The sequence below is a fragment of the Chiloscyllium punctatum genome, chromosome 36 (genome assembly GCF_047496795.1).
Source record: "Chiloscyllium punctatum isolate Juve2018m chromosome 36, sChiPun1.3, whole genome shotgun sequence".
NCBI lineage: Eukaryota > Metazoa > Chordata > Chondrichthyes > Orectolobiformes > Hemiscylliidae > Chiloscyllium > Chiloscyllium punctatum.
In genome coordinates this window covers 37,747,346-37,772,207 of record NC_092774.1, presented here as the reverse complement: position 1 = coordinate 37,772,207, position 24,862 = coordinate 37,747,346, and the positions used below count along the sequence as shown (strand labels likewise).

Genomic DNA, 24,862 nt, shown 5'->3' with positions numbered 1-24,862 from the left:
ACTCCCCGACCCCAGGGAAAAGGCTTTGCCTATTTATCCTATCCATGCCCCTCATAATTTTATAAACCTCCATAAAGTCACCCTTCAACCTCCGACGTTCCAGAGAAAACAGCCCCAGCCTGTTCAATGTCAACTGGACTTTCCTCTGAGCAAGACTCAGCTGGTTCAAGAGGTAGGGTGGGGGCAGGGGCGCCAGCGCGCTAACCGTGTGGCTCGTTGGTGTCGGGGTGTGATTTTTGCTTTGGGTATTCATTGACGCAGGCGTTCGAGAGATCCAGGGTTCAAATCGCGGAGGAGCCCGCGTTTCATGACTTGTGCGAAAGTGCTGTTTAATTTCCTCAAAAAGCACCTTCGTAAAACGAGGTTGGGCTCCCTGGAGAACCAATGGGACAGAAAGCAGCGAAGTGAAATGATTGGAGATAGCGTTGAAGAGGTTGACGTGAGTGGTGCAGTGTTTGAGGGATGTCAGCGATGAGGGTCGATTGGAAATTTGGGAGAGCTCTCTTCGGAGTACAGAAGTTTGAAATCTGGCCCGATTGAAGCTTTTCAAGTCATGCAAAGTCTAGACAGAGAAAGTAATGTCGTCAAAATGTTCCCACGTCTGAAAGGATCGGCAACGATTCGGCAGAGTTTAAAAGACATGAGGAAAAGAAACAAAAGTGGCATTACGAAGAACGCTTTTGTAAAGGGAGTGGTTGGGGTCAGTAAATCACAAAAAGGCAGATTCATTATACGCAAACGGCAAGACTTGGCCAAACGATACACGGAGTCAACGGACTCCTGTCGTGATTTGAAACGTAAGGAGACGACGTTATGGAGCCATTTGAGATTCAAACATGCAACTTTCGGATCTCGAGTCAGACGCGCTACCGTTGCGCCACAAGCTCACACATGCCCGGATGCTGAAGCTGTGCGCTTTTAATGGGGTCAGGAAAATGTTCCCCAAACGGAAATCTTCTCCACAAAGGGGTTTCTGAATTGAATGAATGTCTCACGTAAGGGACTGCGTCTGCTGAGAAGCCGAGACCAAAAGAGAAACTCGGTAGGTTTGACAGTACCTGTCAGAGAAAACAAAATTCTGAAATGTTGTCGCTGATTCTCTTTCCACAGACGTTGCCTGACCTTCTCAGTTTCTCCTGCAATTTCTAGTTTTGTTTTTTACTGAAAGTTCATTTCATCTTTTGGGATGAAACAACTGGAGTCGCCGTATGCAGATATATAACCCTTTCGAATCACTGTGACGTGATTGGAGTCAAACAAACTCTGCGATGATGCACTCTTTCTCAGCTCCACAGGCAGACAGACAAGGGGAAGGAAGCAGTCAGTGTGGTTCTGTATTCGTGGGCTGAGTGGTTAATGCGATGGACTTGAAATCCATTGCGGCTTCCCAACGCAGGTGTGAACCCTGCCGAGTACAAAATGAGAAGTGTCGTCGAAAAGAAAGGGAGTTTGCTCTCCGGCTTCTTCTTTAAGATTCAAATCAGTGGAGGGGGAAAAACATTTCACTCAAATTGGGACTGGTGGGAAACTGCAACCCACTGCCTGTTCGGGTGGAACAAGCAGATACCCTCAGAGCTTCTTTGGAGGCTATGAGCAAAGTGTTTGGAAATGAGACAAGAAGAGTGAGGGGCTTGAAATCGTGATCGAAATGAAGCAGGTACCTGTGGACAAAGGCGTTTCCTTTGCCAGTGAAAGATACTGCTTCACAAAGTTGGGCCTGTGGAAGGGAATCAGTGACGGTGACTATCTTTGGTTGTTCACCTTGTGAATGTTCCCATTGCTGCGCATGTCCGTGTTGGCGTCAGAACTCTGCAGCATGGTGGCGTTCGATGCGCACAGGGACTGGCGCACCAAACTCCACCTACCTGTTTGAAATGCAGCTCACAGCTTGTTCACACACCCCAATTAATCTTTCTCATTGTCCTGAAGCCGGCATACGGTTTGAATTCCCGATCTGCGGGAATGAGAATCCTTACACTGTCTCGCGTCAGTAAATGTCCCTGAGAACATCTGAGTCAACTCACAGCGCAGTCAGATGAGGGGAAGCTGAAATAGCCCCACACGCTGTTTACAGGCACATTTTACTCTCCCCAACTCAACGCCTCAACCACTGCGGCTCCTGGGAGTGGAAAAGAAACAATCACCAAAACCCCGTCTAAGCTCTGTGAATCTTCAGAAAATCAGCAAACGTTCATCCCTTCGGATTTTCTATCCTAGGCTGACAGCGATGGGTTTTGTCACTCTTTTGTAGGACATTGCAAGTAGATGTTTTGCAGAAAAGCACCACAATGCCATCTGATTAATCAGGACCTGGATGTTTTCGGTCTTTGAATGTCAGTGTTGTGCTGCAGAACTTTGTTGTTGCCAGTTTCTAATACTTATCTTCCCAGTTCCCTGTATCACTTGTCGAAAATGTTTAATTTGTGTCTTGTAATCCTTTCACTGTCTGCTAATGAGGATAGCGTTTCCGTGTTTTACCTAAATTATCTTGACCTTGCATACCTCAAGCCTGAAGCTAATTTCACGAGAAACCCTCTCCAGTTCAAAAGCCAACTGTTAATGATGGCTCTGTTTCTTGTCACGTGTCCAATTTCAGATCGATGTTGTTAATGTCCCTTGTACTCCTTCAGATCCAGGTTTCGCTCACAGGGCTAGAACAGAACTGTCACCAAATACACTGACCAATCTACGTTCATCCTATCGATTGTATTAGCATCATCAACACTTCTCATCAAAATAACTCGAGAGACTTTCATCACAATTTTCTGTGAACAGTTCTACATTAGCTTTGCTGAATGAACCCCAAATTTCTTGAAGTGGCTCCTTATTTTCGGCCCTGATTATTAATCTCTCTACGCATGGGAATGGATCCTTCCCAGCCGCTCTATCTCTCATCAATGTGTTCAGTTCAATTCGATCTCCCATCAGCCTCCTCTGTCCTGATCAAATCCAGGGGAACAGGAAACGTTGGGGCTATGGCGCGGACAGGACAATCCCAATACTCACCTTTCCTGTTATAACTATTCCATGAGAAAGTTTAGAGCACAACTTTGGGCGTGTAGTTGTGGCCGAACACTTAAGGTGTTGGCGTAGAGATCCTTTGGGGCTCCCCTGCCCAGGGTGGTAACCTGCTGGCTATGCTTTCTTCGCTGGCGATTTGAAATGACTTCCTGTTGGTTGCATTATCGCTCAAACTTCACAAAACCCGTCTCAATAAAGACCCGTTTTCTCATGTCTGGGAATTGATTGCCATGCAGGAAACTCGGGTTCTGAACAAACAACGTACCAGACTCACAACGTCAGCTCTGTTTCCCTTTCCACAGATGCTGCTCGACCTGTTGGCTTTCTGCAGTATTCTCTGTGTTTATTAGGCACAAGTGCTGCTTTTCATTCAAGAACTTCAATCCCTGTCCTCTGGTAACTGACTCTGGTCAGTGGCAATTGGCTCTTCTGATCATTAAACTGCCCATTCCCACCGCTTCTTCTCCCATCATTACCAACAGCCCCAGGAAATCTCCTGTTATCCTTCTTTGCTCCAAAGCGAACATTCTCCACCTTGGGAATGTCTCCCCAAAATGGAAATTCCTCATCCCTGGACATGAGGCAAGGCGTACAATTTGAAGAGATTTTGGCAAAATATTGTCAGTTAGGAAATAGAAAAATGTTCAAATGTTCATGAAGCAAAACAGAAATCCCAGTCTCCAGCTTTGTGAACCTTTAGAAACACTTTGGGAAGCGGATTTAGAGGAGAATGAAAGATGACCGGTCCGATTGAGCAGAGACAGTCCAGACACCGTCCTCTTGTTGAAAAGGCCGGGAGGTTGACTCTGATGTTCTCGGCACACGAACTGATCTGAGACATTGAAAGAATTGTCGTTCCTGCACATCAGGAATTCAAACCCCTTCTCGCCTCCGAGCCAAGGAAAGAACTCGGGAACAGGCAAAACACTGAAAGGCTGGAAGGGCGCCGGCTCCGGAGTAAGAAAGCTAGTTGCTCGTGACATGGATGTGTCTGCAGACTGTCCCCGGTATCTCCACAACACATCTCCCAGGCTTGATTATGGAAACGTAAAACTGAAAGACGACAATTGTAATTCTAGGCGGGGAGGCTGAATTATAAAATCACTAAGCGATGGTGCAACCCTCGCCCGCGCCTGTCTCTGTGGCGCAATTGGTCAGCGCGTTCGGCTGTTAACCGAAAGGTTGGTGGTTTGAACCCACCCACGGGCGGTGTATTCGCTGCCCTTCTTTGTCTTCGAAGCTGTGTACTTTTAATGGGGTCAGGAAAATGTTCCCCAAGCGGAATTCTTCTCCATAAAGGGGTTTCGGAATTGAATTAATGTCTCACGTAACGGACTGCGTATGCTGAGAAGACCAGACCAAAAGAGAAACTCGGCAGGTTTAAAAGTCCCTGTCGGTGAAAACAGAATTTTGAAATGTTGCCTCTGATTCTCTTTCCACAGATGTTGCCTGACCTGCTGAGTTCCTCCTGCAATTTCTAACTGAAAGTTCATTTCATCTTTTGGGGTGAAACACCGAAATATCTGCAAACACCATGTGCCGATATTTAACCCTTTCGAATCACTGTGAAGTGATTGGATTCAAACAAACTCTGCGATGATTCACTCTTTCTCAGCTCCATAGGCAGACAGACCTGGGAAGTCAAACTGTCAGTGTGGTTCTGTATTCGTGGGCCGAGTGGTTAATGCGATGGACTTGAAATCCATTGCGGTTTCCCCACGCAGGTGTGAACCCTGCCGAGTACAAAATGAGAAATGTCGTCGAAAAGAAAGGGAGCTTGCTCCCCGGCTTCTTCTTTAAGATTCAAATCAGTGGAGGGGGAAAAATATTTCACTCAAATTGGGACTGGTGGGAATCTGCAACCCACTGCCTGTTCGGGTGGAACAAGCAGATACCCGCAGAGCTTCTTTTGAGGCTATGAGCAAAGTGTTTGGAAATGAGACTAGAACAGTGAGGTGCTTGAAATCGTGATCGAAATGATGCAGGCACCTGTGGACAAGGGTGTTTCCTTTGCCAGTGAAAGATACTGCTTCACAAAGTTGGGCCTGTGGAAGGGAATCAGTGACGGTGATTATCTTTGGTTGTTCACCTTGTGAATGAACCCATTGCTGCGCATGTCCGTGTTGGCGTCAGAACTCTGCAGCATGGTGGCGTTAGATACGCACAGGGCCGGGGCGCAATGGATGATGCATCTGACTCCACCTACCTGTTTGAAATGCAGCTCACAGCTTCTTCACACACCCCAATTAATCTTCTCATTGTCCTGAAGCCGGCATACGGTTTGAATTCCCGATCTGCGGGAATGAGAATCCTTTCACTGTCTCGCGTCAGTAAATGTCCCTGAGAACATCGGAGTCAACTCACAGCGCAGTCAGATGAGGGGAAGCTGAAACAGCCCCACACGCTGCTCACGGGCACATTTTATTCTCCCCAACTCAACGCCTCAACCACTGCGGCTCCTGGGAGTGGAAAAGAAACAATCACCAAAACCCGTCTAAGCTCTGTGAATCTTCAGAAAATCAGCAAACGTTCATCCCTTCGGATTTTCTGTCCTGGGCTGACAGGGATGGGTTTTGTCACTCTTTTGTAGAACATTGCAAGTGGATGTTTTGCAAAAAAGCACCACAATGCAATCTGATTAATCAGGACCTGGATGTTTTCGGTCTTTGAATGGAAGTGTTCTTCTCCAGAAATTTGCTGTTCACAGTTTATAATACTTATCTTCCCAGTCCCCTGTATCACTTGTCGAAAATGTTTAATTTGTGTCTTGTAATCCTTTCACTGTCTGCTAATGAGGATAGCGTTTCCGTGTTTTACCTAAATTATCTTGACCTTGCATTCCTCAAGCCTCAAGCGAATTTCACGAGAAACCTTCTCCAGTTCAAAAGCCAACTGTTAATGATGGCTCTGTTTCTTGTCACGTGTCCAATTTCAGATCGATGTTGTTAATGTCCCTTCTACTCCTTCAGATCCAGGTTTCGCTCACAGGGCCAGAACAGAACTGTCACCAAATACATTTACCAATCTACGTTCATCCTATCGATTGCATTAGCATCATCAACACTTCTCATCAAAGTAACTCGAGAGACTTTCATCACAATTTTCTGTGAACACTCATACATTAGCTTTGCTGAATGAAACCCAAATTTCTTGAAGTGGCTCCTTATTTTCGGCCCTGATTATTAATCTCTCTACGCATGGGAATGGATCCTTCCCAGCCGCTCTATCTCTCATCAATGTGTTTAGTTCAATTCGATCTCCCATCAGCCTCCTCTGTCCTGATCAAATCCAGGGGAACAGGAAACGTTGGGGCTATGGCGCGGACAGGACAATCCCAATACTCACCTTTCCTGTTATAACTATTCCATGAGAAAGTTTAGAGCACAACTTTGGGCGTGTAGTTGTGGCCGAACACTTAAGGTGTTGGCGTAGAGATCATTTGGGGCTCCCCCGCCCAGGGTGCTAACCTGCTGGCTATGCTTTCTTCGCTGGCGATTTGAAATGACTTCCTGTTGGTTGCATTATCGCTCAAACTTCACAAAACCCGTCTCAATAAAGACCCGTTTTCTCATGTCTGGGAATTGATTGCCATGCAGGAAACTCGGGTTCTGAACAAACAACGTACCAGACTCACAACGTCAGCTCTGTTTCCCTTTCCACAGATGCTGCTCGACCTGTTGGCTTTCTGCAGTATTCTCTGTGTTTATTAGGCACAAGTGCTGCTTTTCATTCAAGAACTTCAATCCCTGTCCTCTGGTAACTGACTCTGGTCAGTGGCAATTGGTTCTTCTGATCATTAATCTGCCCATTGCCACCGCTTCTTCTCCCATCATGACCAACAGCCCCAGGAAATCTCCAGTTAACCTTCTTTGCTCCAAAGCGAACATTCTCCACCTTGGGAAGGTCTCCCCAAAATGGAAATTCCTCATCCCTGGACATGAGGCAAGGCGTACAATTGGAAGAGATTTTGGCAAAATATTGTCAGTCAGGAAATGGAAAAATGTTCAAATGTTCATGAAGCAAAACAGAAATCCCAGTCTCCAGCTTTATGAACCTTTAGAAACACTTTGGGAAGCGGATTTAGAGGGGAATGAAAGATGACCCGTCCGATTGAGCAGAGACAGTTCAGACACCGTCCCCTTGTTGAAGAGGCCGGGAGGTTGACTCTGATGTTCTCGGCACATGAACTGATCTGAGACGTCGAAAGACTTGTCGTTCCTGCACATCAGGAATTCAAACCCCTTCTCCCCTGCGAGCCAAGGAAAGAACTCGGGAACAGGCAAAACACTGAAAGGCTGGAAGGGCGACGGCCCCGGAGTAAGAAAGCTCGTTCCTCTTGACATGGATGTGTTGCAGAGAGTGAAATCAGACTGTCCCCAGTGTGTCCACAATGAATGTCCCAGGCTTTATTTGTGAAAATTAAGACCGATAGATCACAATTGTAATTCTAGGTGGTGCATGCTTCAGATTTGAATTCACTAATAGCCTGCCCTAAGCGATGGTCTTTTGTCGTTGCCTGTCTCTGTGGTGCAGTTGCCAGCGCATTCGGCTGTTAACTGAAAAGTTGGTGCTTCGAGCCCACCCAGAGGCGGTGTGTTGGTTGCTCCTCCTTGGATTGGGTTGTGTGCTTTTAATGGGGTCAGACAAACAATTTCCAGAACAGCTGCTTCTCATTCTGTCTCCCTGCTTCCGTTTGTCCCGTCTCCAGGAACTGGGCCCTTTCTACTGGCAGAAAATTAAACCCTTTTGGTTCGAAACTTTTCTCTGACACTTGAGTGACCAGTAACAAGCATTGCCCTCCTCAACAGAGAACAGGAGAAGACCACGCAGACCTCCACGAGTGTGTCATCTCAAATGTGCACATTGGGCCAGTATATCAATGTGAAATATTTATGTCGAAGTGTTTTGGGAAGCAGATGAGTAAGCGAGGTGCAGAACAGTGCGTCGTTATACGGGAAAGCTGCTAAAGAGGACATTGACTGAATAGGAGAGATGGTTTCCATTCTGGGTGATGCTCCCATCATGCACCCGCAGACATAACGCCGATGCGCAGATAAAAACTCTGTCTAAATTCCCACATTCTGTTTTTTCGAACTGCGATTTCACTCAAAAGCACATAATTTCAACACTCGCAAAATTCAAACTTTAACAAATTGCTCATAGATGTACTTTGCGAACACCTGGAAAAAGTTCTTCCAAACGTACCTGGGGAATTTCGGTCTGAGGGCTCTTGAACTTTAAGTAGAAGGACGGGAAGTTTGCCTCGAGGCTGCGGAATGTGGAGATGTGTTCCCCATGTTAACTGATGGTGGTTGACCATCCCAGTGCTTCCCGATGCAGAGTTGCCCTGACCCACAGGGAGGTTTCTTTGATAAACTGTCCCGGGGGCTTCCAGCCGTACCGTGACGTCATAGGGTGAGTCCCCGCTGATGCCTGCAGCTGCTGTGACACAATAATGATGCTGGCCCCGGAACATGAATATGAATTATTTCGTGAGTCACGTGGTACTGAATCATTGGATGGAATGTTCTTTCAACTTCACGGATTTATATATGAGAGGAGGTAAGTGGGCAGGGTTACACCTCGGGTCCACTCTTCCTTCACTCGCAACACCCCACACCCACCTCCCATTGTCCCAAGGTAATTTCCCGTGTAACCGCCGAATGTGTAACACCTGCCCATTTACCTGCTCCCTCCTGAATATCCAAGGGCTCGAACATACCCGCCAGGTGAAGCAGCACTTTACCTGCACATTTGCCACAACCTAGTCGACTGCATTAGCTCCTCACAGTGTGGTTTCCCCAAAGTAGCATGAAGCATAAACTGGGTGACTGTTTCGCAGAACATCTCAATTCTGCCCGCAAATAAAGGCCCTGAGCTTCTGGTTGCCGCCACTTTAACACGCCACCCTGTTCCCTGGCCAACTTCTCTGTCTCAGACATGCAAAGCTCAGCTCCAGATGGAAGAACAACGCCTCATTTTCCACTTGAGGACCCTACATGCCCCCTGTCTTCAATATCGAGTTCCATGACTTTAGGACCAGAAATCCGCCATGTCCTATTCTCTCCTATTCACGTAACGTCGTCTTGAGCAGCTTACCCGTCTAAGGGCGCTCTGTTCTGCACCTCGCCTTCTCATCTGCTTCCCAAAAAACTCAACATAAATATTTCACATTGAGAAACTGGCCCAATGTGCACAGTTGAGGTGACACACTCGTGGAGGTCTGCGTGGTCTTCTCCTGTTCTCTGTTGAGGAGGGGAATGCTTGTGGTCATGTTCAGATGTGCAGATTTACACGGAAAAGGGAAGAGAATGATACGAATTGAGACACGCGTTTACTTACGGTGTAGAACCAGCAGAGCGAAGGTGGGCCGCATGGCCTCCGTCTACGCTGTGACACATGTTATGATTCAGAGTTAAATCACAGTTCGACCAACAGAATGTGGGAATTTAGAAAACAGCTTATATTTTCACAGCCTCCATACGTCTGCGCAACACCATAGAAGACGACAGTCTCGAAGGTGCATGCCACACGGCAGACAAAAGGCTGAAGGGACCTGTGGAAAACACTCCGTGCGGGAGAGGAGAGTGGCGCAGCCGGAAGGTGCTGGGTTCATGTCCCTCGATCGAAACGATCGTCTGCTATTGCTTCCCTTTGTAACGGTACTCTGTTCTATATCTTGCCTTTGCCTCTGCTTCCCAAATCTTCGAGCATCTGAGCTGAATATGCCACTAAACACGGGCCCAATTTACACAATTGAGGGGAAGTGCTTGTGGAGATTTGAGTTGTTTCCCGCCGGTCTGCTCTGAACTGAATCCTAACGCCTCTTCTCTGAAATGGGAATGAGCTGGGGAAGTTGAAACAATTCGAATTCGAATCCCTACAGTGTGGAAACAGGCCCTCCTGCCCAACAAGTCCTTCTCAACCCTCCGAAGAGTAACCCGCCCAGACCCGACCTTTACTTCTGACTGATGCGCCCAACCTCCCGACCTCTGGGCACTATGGGGCAGTTTAACATGGTCAGTCCACCTAACCTGCACATCTTTCGACTGTGGAAGGAAACCGGAGCACCGCAGGAAACCCACGCAGACACGGGGAGATTGAACAAACTCTACACAAACAAGCCGCACACGGGTAGGATCGAATTCAGGTCCCGTTATGAGACAGCAGTGTTAACCACTGAGCCACAAAGCCACATTATTTGCGGTCTAATTCATTCCCTGCAATAATTCCCCACTCCGGTTCAGACGGGAATGACAGGACGATCAGCATTTCGAAAGCAGCATCACCACACAGACACAGTTCCCATGATGAGGACACATATCACCGATTGGGAATCATCTCGGAGAGATACAAGTGACAGAGAGTCACATGGAAATGATGGACTGAACGGCTTCAGGCTGCGGCGGAATGACGTCACGCGTTGATGCCGTCCCTCTCCCTGTCTCTGGGACAGAGCGGCTGAGGGAGAAACAATGGCTCATTTTCAACTTCATCTGGGACAGTTGGGGCTCAGATGTTCACTGCTGCCCGTTCGCAGCAAAGAAACAGACGCCCGTGTGAGAAAAGTCTTTCTGCAGGATTACTGTGTGAAGACGAATTCTGAACACCAAGCAAGCTGCACACAAATACACTCATATGAATTTACCTGAGGGAACAGTTTCTGGTGTCCATTTCTCTCTGTCCCGCCAGCACAGCATCTTTCTGTCTCTTTGATTACAGACCTTTCTAATGTCGTTAAAACTTGCCCATTTCCTACGCATTAGTGTAACTGACGTCTCCCATCCCAAGTGATTGCGAGAGAGCAGAAGAGCGAATGAGCTCTGCCCTCCCCCAGAACAGCTTACAAGGAGAAACAAATTGGTTTAATCATCCGCAAGTGGAGAGAGTCCAGTTACTGGGAACGGGACAAACAGCAACGTCCTGGGCGCAGGGAGACGGAATGAGAAGCAAATGTTGTGGAATCTCTTTGCTGCTTGCGATTCTTGGAGCAACTCAAACGTGTTTCACACTGAGCAAGTCTCAGCTGCTTCAGGGGAGGGCGCTTGGAGCGTCCGGGGTCAGAGCAGCGCGCGCTCAGCTCTGGCTGTGGCTCGTTGGTCTAGTGGTATGATTCTCGCTTCGGGCCTTCAGTGGGGTGAACTTGCGAGAGATCCCGGGTTCGAATCCCGGACGAGCCTTTATTTCTTAAGTTGCCTTGTGCAGAAATGCCGGCGCAAATTCCTCTCAAAGGAATTTGAGAGGAAACGAGATCGGACTGCCTGAAGTTGGGATAGGATCGAGCTCCCATTACAGTGAACATGGTAAAATGAAACACTTGCTCAAAGTGAAAACAAGCATTGCACATAGTTCGCCCGCGCAGTCCGACTCTGAATGAATCCTCCAGCTGCATCATTGCTAAATTGTGATCGTGAAATTTCAGGAAGCGCGGAAGTGAAGTGATGGGAGACAGCGCTGAACAGGTTGATGTTAATGGTGCCGTGTATGAGGATTGTCAGCAATGAAGGTAGATTGGAGAACAGTAGGTTGAAAGCTGGCCTGATTGTCGTTTTTCAAGTCATGAGGGTCTAGACACAGGAATAATGTAGTGCAAATGCTCCCACGCCTGAAAGGATCGACAACCATTCAGCAACGTTTTAAAATCACTAGGAAAAGAAGTAAAAGTGACATTAGGAAGAACGTTTTCGTACAGGGAGTGATCAGGGTCAGTAGGTGACGCAAACTTCAAACAATTATGGTCCTGAACCCATAGGACAGACGGATGGGAGTGGAAGACAAGAAGAAAGAGAGAAACAGAGTGAGCGAGAAAAGGGAGAAAAGTCAGAAAAACAGAAGTTAAGGAATAACATAGAGAGACTGAGGAAGGGATACAATTCCAGTGGGTCCCAGCCTTCTCTATGGTTTCATACACTCCCTCTCATCCATGAGAGACAATCCCTGCTCCTAGAATCTACGTCAGTCTGGATGGTTCAGGGACGGTGTGGGGGTGATGGACGGTGGTTAATCGATCAAAACTGACACTGAGACTCTAACAGTACACACACCCACCCACCCCCCCCCCCCATACACACACACTCACACACAAACACACACACACACAAACCCTTTGATACTCACCTCCTGCTCCATCCACATGGCAAAGGGAAGTGTGGCTGACTGGACCTGCTTTAAATACCTTCAGGTCTATGACTTAAAGACCCTTCTGTGCCCAAACCCAGCTCTTCTACCGAGAGTATACCTCCCACAGGGATGGAGCATTACAAGTTGTGAGTTGAGAGGAAGCGGGGGTGGTGTGAGAGAAAGCAGCAGCTCAATAGTTTAGTCCAAACTATCTGTCTGTCTGTCCCTCTCCTCCTTCCCCCACCTCCTCACCTCACACACAGATTACAGACTTAAAATCCACGCAGAGACAAAGCTGCAGTTTCAAACCAGCAGCAGCGACAAAACACTTTCATTTCGTCACCAAAACACAGAATCCTGCACCCAAAGGACACAAATTTATTTCACAAGGAAACAAGGATTTTCACACAGCTGAACACAACAATGTCTGAGTATATTTCTGGGCATGTTTGTACAAGTCAGTGATTCTGTGTCTCACTCTGACCGTATTGCGCTTCCATCTCTGTGTTAATGTCTGTTTTTCTGTGTTGATATGACTATCTCTGCAAGCAATGGGACACAGATTATGTCGGAGGGAAGTTTGCGTGGGTCTGTCTGTGTATGAATGACAAAATGTCTGCAGTGGAACACATTGTCCCGGAAGCGTGTGTGTGAAAATTTCTTTATAGCTGACTGTGAATCTGATTTTGTGCCTGTGAGTGTTGGTGTGTGCCCAGTCCTGCCTGCAATGGGACAAACTTTGATTCATCACATTTATAATTCATTCTTTCAAAGTCAGAGTTTCTCTCTCTTTCTGAGAAGTACAGTAACACAATGCCGCCTTCTGCTGGCCTAACCATGTGACCTCACAAGCGCCACATTTCCCTGTTCCACTGCATATGTTTCCTGGTCCTCCTGCGGCGGGGGAGAGGGGGTGGAGATCCATCAGAATTTTACTGAGAACAGCATCAGCAGCAGCACACTGCTGCCTGAGTCAGGTGTGAACTCAGAAGGTGGGATGACTGAGTAAATCCTTTCCCAGAAAAGCAGCAGGTAACAGCTTCTCACCAGTGTGTATTCTTTGGGGTTTCAGAAGGTTTTTTTGAATGGACAAATCGTTCCCCACATACAGAGAGGGGAATGCCCTCTCCCCAGTGTGAACGGACTCATGTATCAGCATTTCATGTCTGTGTTTAAAGCTTTTCTCTCAATGTGAGCATTTCAAATGTCTCTCAGTGTTAATCAGTTGGTGTGTCTAGAGGTTGATAATAGAGAATGCCTTGTTACACTCAGGGCAGATGAATGGCCTCTCCCCACTGAGTGCATTCTTGTTTCTCAAGGACGGTTGATTGATTGAATCCCTTCACTTCTGAATTCACTTCTGCCGACACATCAATGAGTTCACACTAGGGAGAGGTCATTCACTTGCTCCAAGTGTAATACAAACTGCATTCAGTTTTCTCAGCTCGTCAGTGCAGTTACAACATTGGCATCTACCCAACAATCTGGAAATTTGCCAGATTGCCTGTGCACAAGTAGCAGTACACATCCAACACAGGATTAATCATCCTATCTGGATACTCTCGATTATCGATAAAGCTATGTAACATATCGAATAACATCCTCTCAGCTATGAGCTGCTGAGTGACCAGTTTCGGTACCACCAAGCTCCCTCAGGTACTGACCTCATTGTCGCCTTGGTTAAAACATGGACAAAAAAGCTTAATCCTAGAGGTGAGATGAGATTGACAGCCCTTGACCTCAAGGCTGCATTCGACCCAGTGTGGCATCAAGGTGCTTTGATTAGATTCCAGGATGTAATTTACTACTGCATACCTTATTCTCTATATAAATCACAACGATCCCCTTGATTAGGTTCCAGTCTGTAATTCATTCACGAGTATGTTATTCTATATATAAACTATCCCGAACCCCTCAATTAGATTATAGCCTGTATTACACACTCAGTTTTCTGTTATACTGGATGTAATCATCCTGATTCCCTCAATCAAGTTTCCGTCTATAGCTCAATTCTGATTGTGTTATTCTGTCAGTTAACAAACCCCATCTCTTGATTAGATTCCAATCTATAAAACGCTTCCTTGAATCTAGCTACCTTTCAGAAAATGTCCATGTTTATTAATTTTGAACTTTTTTCAGTGACCAATCTATAATCGCTCTGTCTAATGTAAAAATCACGGTCTTCCATGGCATAAATTTTACCCAACATGGCATGCGAATGTGATCGCACCCCATTCTTCATGCAGGAGTCCCACGAGCACGCGCAATGCGCGCTTACAGGCACATGGACTGGAGTTGGGTACATGCGCACTGATGGTCCGGAAGCCGGAAGGGAGAATGATGTCAATTTCTGTCCAACACTGACAGTGATCGTTCCGAGAAACTCCTCTCACAGATTAGATTAGATTACTTACAGTGTTGAAACAGGCTTTTCGGCCCAACACCACCCCTCCGAAGAGCAACCCACACAGACCCATTCCCCTACATTTACCCCTGGCTAATCTACCTCACACTATGGGCAATTTAGCATGGCCAATTCACCTAACCTGCACAGTTTTGGATTGTGGGAGGAAACCGGAGCACCCGGAGGTAAACCCACGCAGACACAGGGAGAATGTGCAAACTCCACACAGACAGTTGCCCGAGGCGGGAAACACCGCCCGAGCCACCGTGCCGCCCTAATGGACGGGGGGCATTTACAGGCTTTTCCCCGAGTAATGTTTGGATGTTTGACTGCAGTCATGCGGTGAGTCTTTCTGACCTCTGTCTCATTCACATGATAATTTTGGTGGTTTGTAGTTTACTGCGACTGTTAAGCTGCACTCCTCAATCTTACTCATACATGGGACCTGAACGTCTTTAGCATCTATTTACTCTACCTAACTGTGCTATTCTGAGTTCCAGACTTCAGACCATTGGAGTTGGATCTAGAGTGTGGTGCTGGAAAAGCACAGCAGGTCAGGCATCATCCGAGGAGCAGGAGAATCGATGTTTTGGGCAAAAGCCCTTCATCAGGAAACACTGGGGTTCGATGTCAGTCTGAATGAGAATGTTGGGCATTTCCTGAGCTCCTTGAGTTCAGAGGTTTAGAGCTCGAGAAGATGATAGAGATAGCGAGGGACAAGACTAGGAGCAAAGATTGACATTTTATATGGATCTGCTGCATCACCAGGAACCTGTGTGCGTCAGCAGGCAGAGCAATCATAGATTAAATGAACTTGGTGTGAGGAAGGAGAGAAGCAGCCGTGATCTGGAACGAAAGGAGGTCACTGGACCTGAAATGTTGACTGTACTGTCTGTCCATTGATGCTACCAGACCTACTGAGGTTCTCCAGCAATTTTTGTTTTTGTTTCTGTTTCAGATTTCCAGCATCCACAGTTATTTGTTTCTTGTTTAACGATTTGGATGACCTCAGATTTATGGGGAGTAGAATATTTCAGGCCTTCAGGTGTGTGACAGAAGAATCAAACTCAAGAGGTCACAAAGGCATAGTGTAACTTTCAGAAGCAGATGAACTGAGGTGGGGCAGGGTCAGAAATTATTCCTGAGATTTGAAGAGGTGATCCCAATGAAAGTGTGGACATGCAGCTGGTTGCTCATCTCAGAGGTGAAGCACTTACCAAGCTTTCAAGGGGCTACTTCAGCCTCACACATTTGGCATGAGGATAGATGGAAGTGGTGCTGGAGAGTGGTGTTTGCAGTGTGATTTGGACATAATGGATTTGAACTTCTCAGTATTTAATTGTGCAAGAGTTCCAAGTATCTAGAACTGGGTGTTGGGCAGGTGAAGGCAGTGCGAACCTCAGAGAGAAACTTGAGGACAATGATTTTCACATCTTGACTTTACTTGTTTTATTTCCCGCCAAGTTGACTCTCTCTGTCTGATGGTTGCCAGGCTGGGAGATTGTGGGTTGGGCCTTGACAGACTGAATGTTTTAATGTTCGGGAAGGTGTAAAAGGCCGGGGCGGGGTGTGGGGGTGGGGTGAGGGGGAGAGTGGAGATGCCGTTGGACAGGTGGGGTGGTGGATGGGGGGGGGTGTCAAAGCTTCAATAGAAATCCAGCAGAACTGAGAACAGACAACACCGAGCTCTGTGGGAACGGGGCGACCAACAGAGGACAGAGAAATCAGGACCTGAAATCCAAGCTGACACCAGACGACCATGTATTCAGTGCTTTGATTTGCATTGCCAACCCTCTACCTTTACCGAACTACCCATTTGATTTGAATGTCACGTACACTCAATATACAGGATCCAATCGTTGTCATCCTAAAACCACGTCTCTGTAAGGAGTGTTAGATCACACTTATTTTCTTCAGTCAATTCGTTCACTTTTCTGACAGTGCAGCACACAGTCAGACACAGTCTTTAGATTCAATTTTTGTGATCTTTTCAATCCAGCTTTGATTGGTGGTACATTTATTCCCCTTGCCCCTTTCTATTGTTCTCTGACATGCACTTTCCACATTACTACATTGCTCACCTGCCTTGATTTGGAATTGCCCATCATGTCCAGGGATGTGCAGGTTAGATAGGTTAGCCATGGGATATGCAGAGTTATCGTTTCATAGTAATAGAAGCAGGAGTCGGCTATTTGGCCTGTCGAGCCCGCTCCACTATTCATTCAGATGATGGCTGATCTATCCATCATCTCGGCTCCCCCGACCTGCATTATTCCATCTACCCTTAATTCCCCTCCATGCAATATCCCATCCAACTGTGTCTTGAATATAATTAATGAAGCTGCCTCATCTGCTCCCTTGGGCAGAACATTCCACAGAGTCACGCGACTTACAGCAGGGAACTCATCCATGTTGACCAGTTATCCTAAACAGTCTAGTCCTATTTGCTAGCACTTGGCCCATATCCCCCTAAACCCTTCCTATTCATGTACCCATCCACATGCCTTTTAAGTGCCGTAATTATACTAGCCTCCACGACTTCCTTAAGCAGCTAATTCCATACCCGCACCATGCTCTGCATTAAACAGTTGTTCCTTAAGTCCCTTTTATTTCTTTCCCCTCTCACCGTAAATGTATGCCATTTAGTTCTAGACTCCCTAAATTCAGGGAAAAGACCTTGTCTGTTTATCCTATCAATGCCCCTCACGATTAAAAAACCTCAATAATGTCACCCCATAGCCTCAGATGTTCTAGGGATAACGGCAACATCCTTGTAAATCTTTTCTGAAGCCTTTCATGTTTCACAACCAACTTCTAAGAGGAAAGAGAGCAGAACTGCACATAATATTCCAAAAGTGGCCTAACCAATGTCCTGTACAGCAGCAACATCACCTCCCAACTTTTATACTCGATACTCTGGCCAATAAAGGAAAGCACACCAAATGCCTTCTTGACTATTCTGTCTCCCTGTGACTACTTTCACAGAACTATGAACGTGCGCTCCAAGGTCTCTTTGTTCAGGAACACTCCCTCAGACTTTACCATTAAATAGAGAAGTCCTCCTCTGGTTTGCTTTCCGAAGTGCAGCACCTCATATTTATCTAAATTAAACTCCATCTGCTACTCCTCAGCCCATTGGCCCATCTGATTAAGATCATGTTGTGCTCTAAGCTAAACATCTTCGCTGTCCATTATACCTCCATTTTTTGTGTCATCTGCAGACTTATTTACTATACCTCCTATATTGAAATCCACAGCATTTATATAAATGATAAAAAGTAGTGGACCCAGCACCCATCCTTGATCACAGGCCGCCAGTCTGAAAAGCAAATCTTCACAACCATCCTCTGTTTTCTACCTTTGAGCCGGTTCTATATCCAAATGTCTAGTTCTCCCTCTATTCCATGATATCTAACCTTGCTAACTAATCTTCCTTGGGGAACCTTGTCAAACTCCTTACTGAAGTCCATATGGTACCCTGGGACGTAGGCCATCAGGCCCAGGGGACTTGTCTGCCCTCAATTCTAATAGTGTGCTGTGTACCTTTTCCCTATCGACGTTGATTGTTTAAGTTTTACTGTTTCTGTAGCCTCTGACTTTTCCATTCCAAAAGTAATGGTACTATTGTCCTCCAACTTGAAAACTGAGCAAAAGGTATTGACTTAGCATCTCTGCCATTTCGGTGCTCCCCCTTTAAGTCACCGGTTTCATCTTCCAAGGGAGCAACATTAACCTTAGTGACTCTGTTCCCTTCAGTGTACCAACAGAAGCTTTTGCTACAATTTTTGATATTTTGTGCTGGGTTTCTTTCGTAATTTACTTTAATTCATTTGTGAGCATCCCTTTGTTCATGTTTGAAAGTTTTCCAATGTTTGAGCCTTCCAGAGGTCTGGATAACATCTCGAAAGAGACTTAAAAATTCAAAAATAGTCTTCGTTAAAACTTTTAAAAAACTTACCTTTCAGTTGTCTTGGGGCAAGGAACACGATTTCCCCGCCCAGTGTCTCCGATTGTTGGATGACACATGTAGCCACGCCCGCTACGCGCGTAATGACGTCACTGACTCGAACCCCGCCCCTTGTGAACTGGCGCATGCGCAGTCTCCGTCCTGTCGCAGGACAAAGACAGTGTTACTGAGTGTGGAAGAGGAATGGCACCGGCGGCTGAAGGAACAAGAACAGAAACAGCTGGAAAAGCTGAGCAGGTCCGGCAGCGCGTTTCTGGTCCGGTGATCCATCTTCAGAACAGGAACATGTATCAGAAACATCCCGGGGAGGTCGCCAGACCTGGCTCCTGCCCCCGGGGAGAGGAGACAGTGAGACAGGGTCTGATTGGAAACCGCGGGAGGAGGGAGACTGGGGAGTTTATAAACTCCTAGGGGGAGGCCTGAGGCCTCGGAATAAAACCGCGCAGTCCCAGTGCTTACTTCATTGGGAAGGGACCTCTCGGGTTGCCGTGCAACTGGCCGCCATCTTTGTCAGGGTAAGGTGCTGTCTTGGGGCGAGGAGCGCGGGCGGCCATCTTGGTGAAGGCACCATCAACCGTCATTTCCGGAGGCGAATTCCAACCTTTAGTGAGCGTCCCATTTGACTCCCCCCTCGATATTCAGGATCCAGTGCTTGCTATCTTGAAGCCATGTCCCTGTAAGGAGTCTCAGATCATAATTATTCTCTTCAATGTGTTCAGTCAATTCATTCACTTCTGTTACAATGCAGCTCACATTCAGTTTTTAGTTTCAGTTTCTGTGATCTTCTGAATCCAGTTTTGACTGCTGGTATATTTACTCTCCTTGTCCCTTTCTATCATTCTCTGATGTTCATTTCCACATCACGACATTGCTCACCAGCCTTGATTTGGATTGGCCAGGCTAAATTGCCCAGTGTCCAGGGATGTGCAGGATAGTTGGGTTAGCCATGGGAAATGCAGGGTTATAGGTTCGTAGTAATAGAAGCAGGAGTCAGCCATTTGGCCCGTCCTGCCTGCTCTGCCATTCATTAAGATTATGGCTGGTCTATCCATCATCTCAGCTCCTCCTCCCTGCAGTGTCCCAACTTTACTTAATTCCCCAATTATGCAGAAACCCATCTAATTGTGTCTTGAATATACTTAACGATGCTGCCTTCTCTGCTTCCTTGGGTAGAGACTTCCACAGTTTAACTACTCTCCAGGAAAAGCAGTTCCTCCTCGTCTTTGTCCTAAATCTACTTCCCCTAATCTTGGGGCCTAGTCTCATCTACCAGCAGAAATGACTGGATAGGGTCGGGTTTCATCCCCACAGTGCAATGACTTCCCACTTTCCACCAAATCCCAGATGTATTCACTCACTCACTCAGTTGCTGTCTCACAAATGAAAGATTTCATTGTAACTTCCGCTGCTCTGAGTAAGGGCAAAACATTTTTGAAAGCTGCTCTGAAAGTCCAGTCTTCACAACAACACCTCTGCTTTCACTGAAGATGACTAAAGTCATACAGCATAGAAACAGACCCTTTGGCCCAACTCATCCGTGCCAACTATATATCACAAACTAATCTAGTCCCATTTGCCAGCATTTGACTCATCCCTCTAAATCCTTCCTATTCAAGTTCCCGTCCAGTGGCTTTTAAACGTTGTCATTGTACCAGCCTCCCCACTTCCTCTGGCAGTTCGTTCCATACACGTTCCACCCACTCTCTGAAAATATGTTGCCCCTCAGGTCCCTTTCCCCACTCACCTTAAACTTCTGCCCCTTTAGTTCTGGACTCCCCGACCATGGAGAAAAGACCTTGGGTATTCACCCTATCCACGCCCCTTATAAACTTCTTTAAAGGTTACCACTTAGCCTCTGATGCTCCAAAGAAAATATCTCCCTGGCCTATTCAGCCTCTTCCCGAAGCTCAAACTCTCCAAATCTGGCAACAGCCTTCTAAATATTTTCTGACCCCACTCAAAGTTTCATAACATCTTTCCTACATCAGAGAGACCAGAATTGAATGCAGTATTCCAAAAGTGACCTAACCAATGTCCTGTACAGCTGCAAAATGATCTCCCAGTTCCTATACTGAATACTCTGACCAATAAAGGAAAGCATACCAAACACGTTGTTCACTATACTGTCTATGTAAGACTCCACCCTTCAAGGAACTATGAACCTGCACTCCAAGGTCTCTTTGTTCTGCGACACTCCCCTTAACTGTGTCAGTCCTGCCTGGATTGCTGGACCAAAATTCAACACCTCACATTTCTCTGAATTAAACCCCATCTGCCACTCCTTGACCCATCCGATCAATTTTAATTTATGCTAAACTCTCTTTCCTCTCTTATTCCCTAGAAGCTGAAAATCTCTGTCCCACATACTCTCCCTCCATTCTCTCATTGCTGAACCTAATCACTGCTGTACCTCATCCTGAAGGGTCTGTTTCATGCTGATTAATAGGCCCACACTCAGGGGGATCAAATGGAAACATACAGAATACTGAATGGCCTGGACAGAGTAGACTTTCAGAGGATGTTTCCATTGGTAGGAGAGACTAGGACCTGAGGGCACAGCCTTCGAGTAAAGGGAGGGCGTTTTAGAATGCAGATAAGGAGATACTTCTTCAGTGAAAGAGTGGTGAATCTATGTAATTCATTTCTACAGAAGGTTGTAGAGGCCAGGTCACTGAGGATATTTAAGACTGAGGTAGATAGGTTCCTGAGTATCATGGGGATGAAGAGTTCCAGGGAGAGCCCGGGAGAATGGGGTTGAGAAACCTATCAGCCATGATTGAATGGTATGAACAGACCTGATGGGCTGAATGGCCGAATTTCTGCTCCTATGTCTTATCGTCTCTTGCTGTCCTGGCCACAGTGAGAGAATTGGGAGCAGGAGTTGGCCACTTGGTCTTTTGCGCCTGCACAAGCATTGAACAGATCATAACTGAATATGGATCCAGTTACATCGAAGTGAATAGGCTGGAACGTTTTCACTGGAACATAGGAGGTTGAGAGGTGACCTTATTGAGGTTTATAAAATCACGAGGGGCATAGATGAGGACAATATCAGCTGTTGTTTCAAGATAAGGGAGCAATCATTTTAAGGTGAGAGGAGAAAATTTTTAAAAAGACACAAGGAGCACATATTTCTTTTAAGAGAGTGGAGTGTGTGTCAAATGAATGTCCAGAGGAAGTAGTGAATGCAGCTACAGTAACAACATTTAAAATAAATTTGAATAAGTGCACGAATAGAAAAGTTTCCGAAGGATATGGGCCAAACATTGGCAGGTGGGACTAGTTTAGTTTGTGAATATAGTCAGCATGGACTAGTTGGACTGAAGGGTCTGTTTCTGTGCTGTATGACTCTGTATCTGTTCTATACTGGTCTTAATACCATTTTCTTGCCTTCCCCCAAAACCATCCACTTCTTTGTTCATCAAAGTCAAATGAACTCAGCCTTGAATACATTTAATGACCGGCCTAACTGTAGAAAGACATCCACACTTCTGAACTCAATTCCTCTTGCTAATATATCACTTGCTTTGCTCATTGTTGCTGCACCTGTCTGACAACTGGCAGTAACTGGTTTCGAAGGACGCTGAGGCCCCTTTGTCCATTCACACATCTTTCCTGATGAAGAGTTCGTGCCCGAAACGTCGACTCTCCTCCTCAGTTGCTGCCTTACCTGCTGTGGTTTGCCAGCGCCACACTTTTCAACTCTGATCTCCAGCATCTCACTTTCGCCACATCTCAACATATCACTACATAAACAATGCACCTCTTTTCTGCTTTTTTTACATACATCAAAGGCTATACCTTCACATTGTGGCTCCGCGTTTACAAAGTGAGACACAGACCAGGATCAACTTTTCCAGAGTCTGTCCCCTCCATCGATTCACTCTTTCCTTTCAGTTGCTACAAATCAATAATTGAACCCCCGAATGAAAAGAAATTGGAAAACATGGTGACAAAAACACTATTATACTCACAAATTTTAGACAGAAGAAGGAATTTGTAGTCTGGGGTGAGGTTTAATCTTCATTCACTGACAAAAGATCATCATCAGCGGCTTCACAGCTCATGGTCCAACTTCCGCATTTCGACACCGGCCGACTCTGATTGGATCCTCCAAGGTTCTCCATTGGTCCATGGAAAGGAGCTCGTGCGCCTTTTCTGCGGACACCCAGGAGTATGCGCAGTACTTTGCTGACACCGTCAGACATGCGCAGTTCTTACTGACACCGCGGAGCATTCTCAGTATGCTCTGTCACGATGCTAGTGTTACTGACAAATTTTAGAGTTAAAAATCACAAAATTCCTGTTTGTAGTCCAACAGGCTTATTTGGAAGCAAGGGATTTTGGAGCGCTGCTCCTTCGTCAGGTGGTTGTGGAGAATATCATGGTAACACAGAATTTATGATCTTCTGTCTTATCCTCCACAACCGCCTGATGAAGGAGCAGCGCTCCGAAAGCTAAGTGTTCCTGAACAAGCCGGTTGGACTGTAACCTGGTGTTGTGTGATTTTTAACTTTGTACACCCCAGTCCAACACGGGCACCTCCAGATCATGACAAATTTTAAGTGTCCAAATGCGAACACGAGACAAAAACGCCAACGCCATTTTTTTTTTGCCGAAATGTTTTTTTCCCCTGTGCCTTCACGTTTCATTACTTTTGCAATTTGTCTGGCTTCTCAACGTTCCTGCCTTTACCTCAGGGTAGAGGTATTCCAAAACTAGAGGGTATAGGTTTAGGGTGAGGAGGAAAGATTTGAAGAGATTCAAAAGACTCGGCATAGAACTTTACGCCCTACAGGGCGAAAGTGACGACTGCAGATGCTGGAGATTAGGGTCGAGAGTGTGTGCTGGAAAGCAAAGCAGATCAGGCAGCGTGCGAGGAGCAGGAGAATCGACGTTTCCGGCAAAACCCTTCATCAGGAAATAGCTATGTGAAATTGCAGAGCTGTAGCATAATCGAGTGGGTCTGGATGGGATGCTGTTGGGAAGGTCGGTGTGAATGGCCTGTAGGGATGATATGATTCCACTGCCTTAGCCACGCGTATATTGAGAAATGATTGCCCCAAGTCTGCTGTGGGAGGAGTGGGTTCGTTCGTGGGACATTGATACCAGTTCTGGGGAAGGTAGAATTGTGCTGTCTCTCTCTTCACACTTGGCCCCCATCGTCCATTTTCTCCCCGCCCACTGCCCCCTGCACATTCCCTCTCCTCACATTGCACTCCCATTCTCTCCCCATAACCCTCTGAACCCCAGTCCTTCTCTATCCCCCAACCTCTGTCCCCCTCTTCATTTCACTCCCTTCTCCACCTCCACCAGCGCCCGTCCCCGTCCTTTCTGGTGCCTCAGCCCTCTTTGATCGTGTATCAAGCCCTTTTAAGGAGAGAGAGAGAGAATGGGTGGTGACGATTCTACCTGGGAAACAGGGTGTGCGAGAAATGACTGATTTTTAAAATTGATAATAGCTAAAATCGTATATTCAGAAACGTTGTTAACGTCTGGAAGAATGTTCATTTTAAAAAAAAAGCTGTAGAAATCTTTCTGAAACTTGCATTGATATATGCACAGTGAGGCTACAACCAAGGACAGGCTGTAAGAGTGAATGAGTAAATAAAAGACAAGTCCCACCTCGCCAATGAGGAGAAAGTGAGAACTGCAGTTGCTGGAGATCAGAGTCGAGAGTTTGGTGTTGAAAAAGCACAGCAGGTAAGGCAGCATCCAAGGAGCAGGAGAATCTACGTTTCAGACATAAGCCCTTCACCTTGCCCTCTCCAGTGTGTGTTGTGAAACTGCTTAACTGCTTAATCATTTCTAGTGGCCGAGCAGAGGCTGATAACAAGTTTGGAACACACGAGAATGACCACAGCTGAGACCTTGGATTCATGTCTCACGACAGAAGACCCAGCTACAGAATACACACACAAACTCTCTCTCTCTCTCTCTCTCCCTCTTCCTTTCTCTCTCTCTCTCTCTCTCACACACACACACACACACACACACACACTCACTCAAGTACTCACACAGTCGTGCGGACCCTCTCTGATAGACAGGCTCTCTCTCAGACGCACATGGATACACCCCTCACACTCACATCCATGCCACACGCCAGATGAAAAGCTGAATACTTCTCTGGAAAAACTGCCGAACAATGCAGGAGAGTGGCACAATGGGTGTGTTTTGGGACCGTAACCCAAAAGAGAAACCATTCTCTCCTATTCATTCAAAGTGTTCTTTTGCAGCTTTCCCGGATAACGGCGCTCTGTTTTGCACCTTGCCTTCTCAACCGCTCCCCCAAAAAGCTTCGACATAAATATTTCACAATGATATCCTGGCCCAATGTGCACAGTTGAGGT

General features: G+C 46.5%; 1 non-coding gene across 1 annotated transcript; it reads left to right on the top strand.

The window, feature by feature from the left end:
- The first annotated feature begins 11,111 nt into the window (after positions 1-11,111).
- On the top strand, positions 11,112-11,201 carry trnap-cgg (transfer RNA proline (anticodon CGG)). The gene is given in 2 exon segments: positions 11,112-11,147; positions 11,166-11,201. It is a non-coding gene; the product is annotated as a tRNA-Pro (tRNA).
- Positions 11,202-24,862: the final 13,661 nt, after the last annotated feature.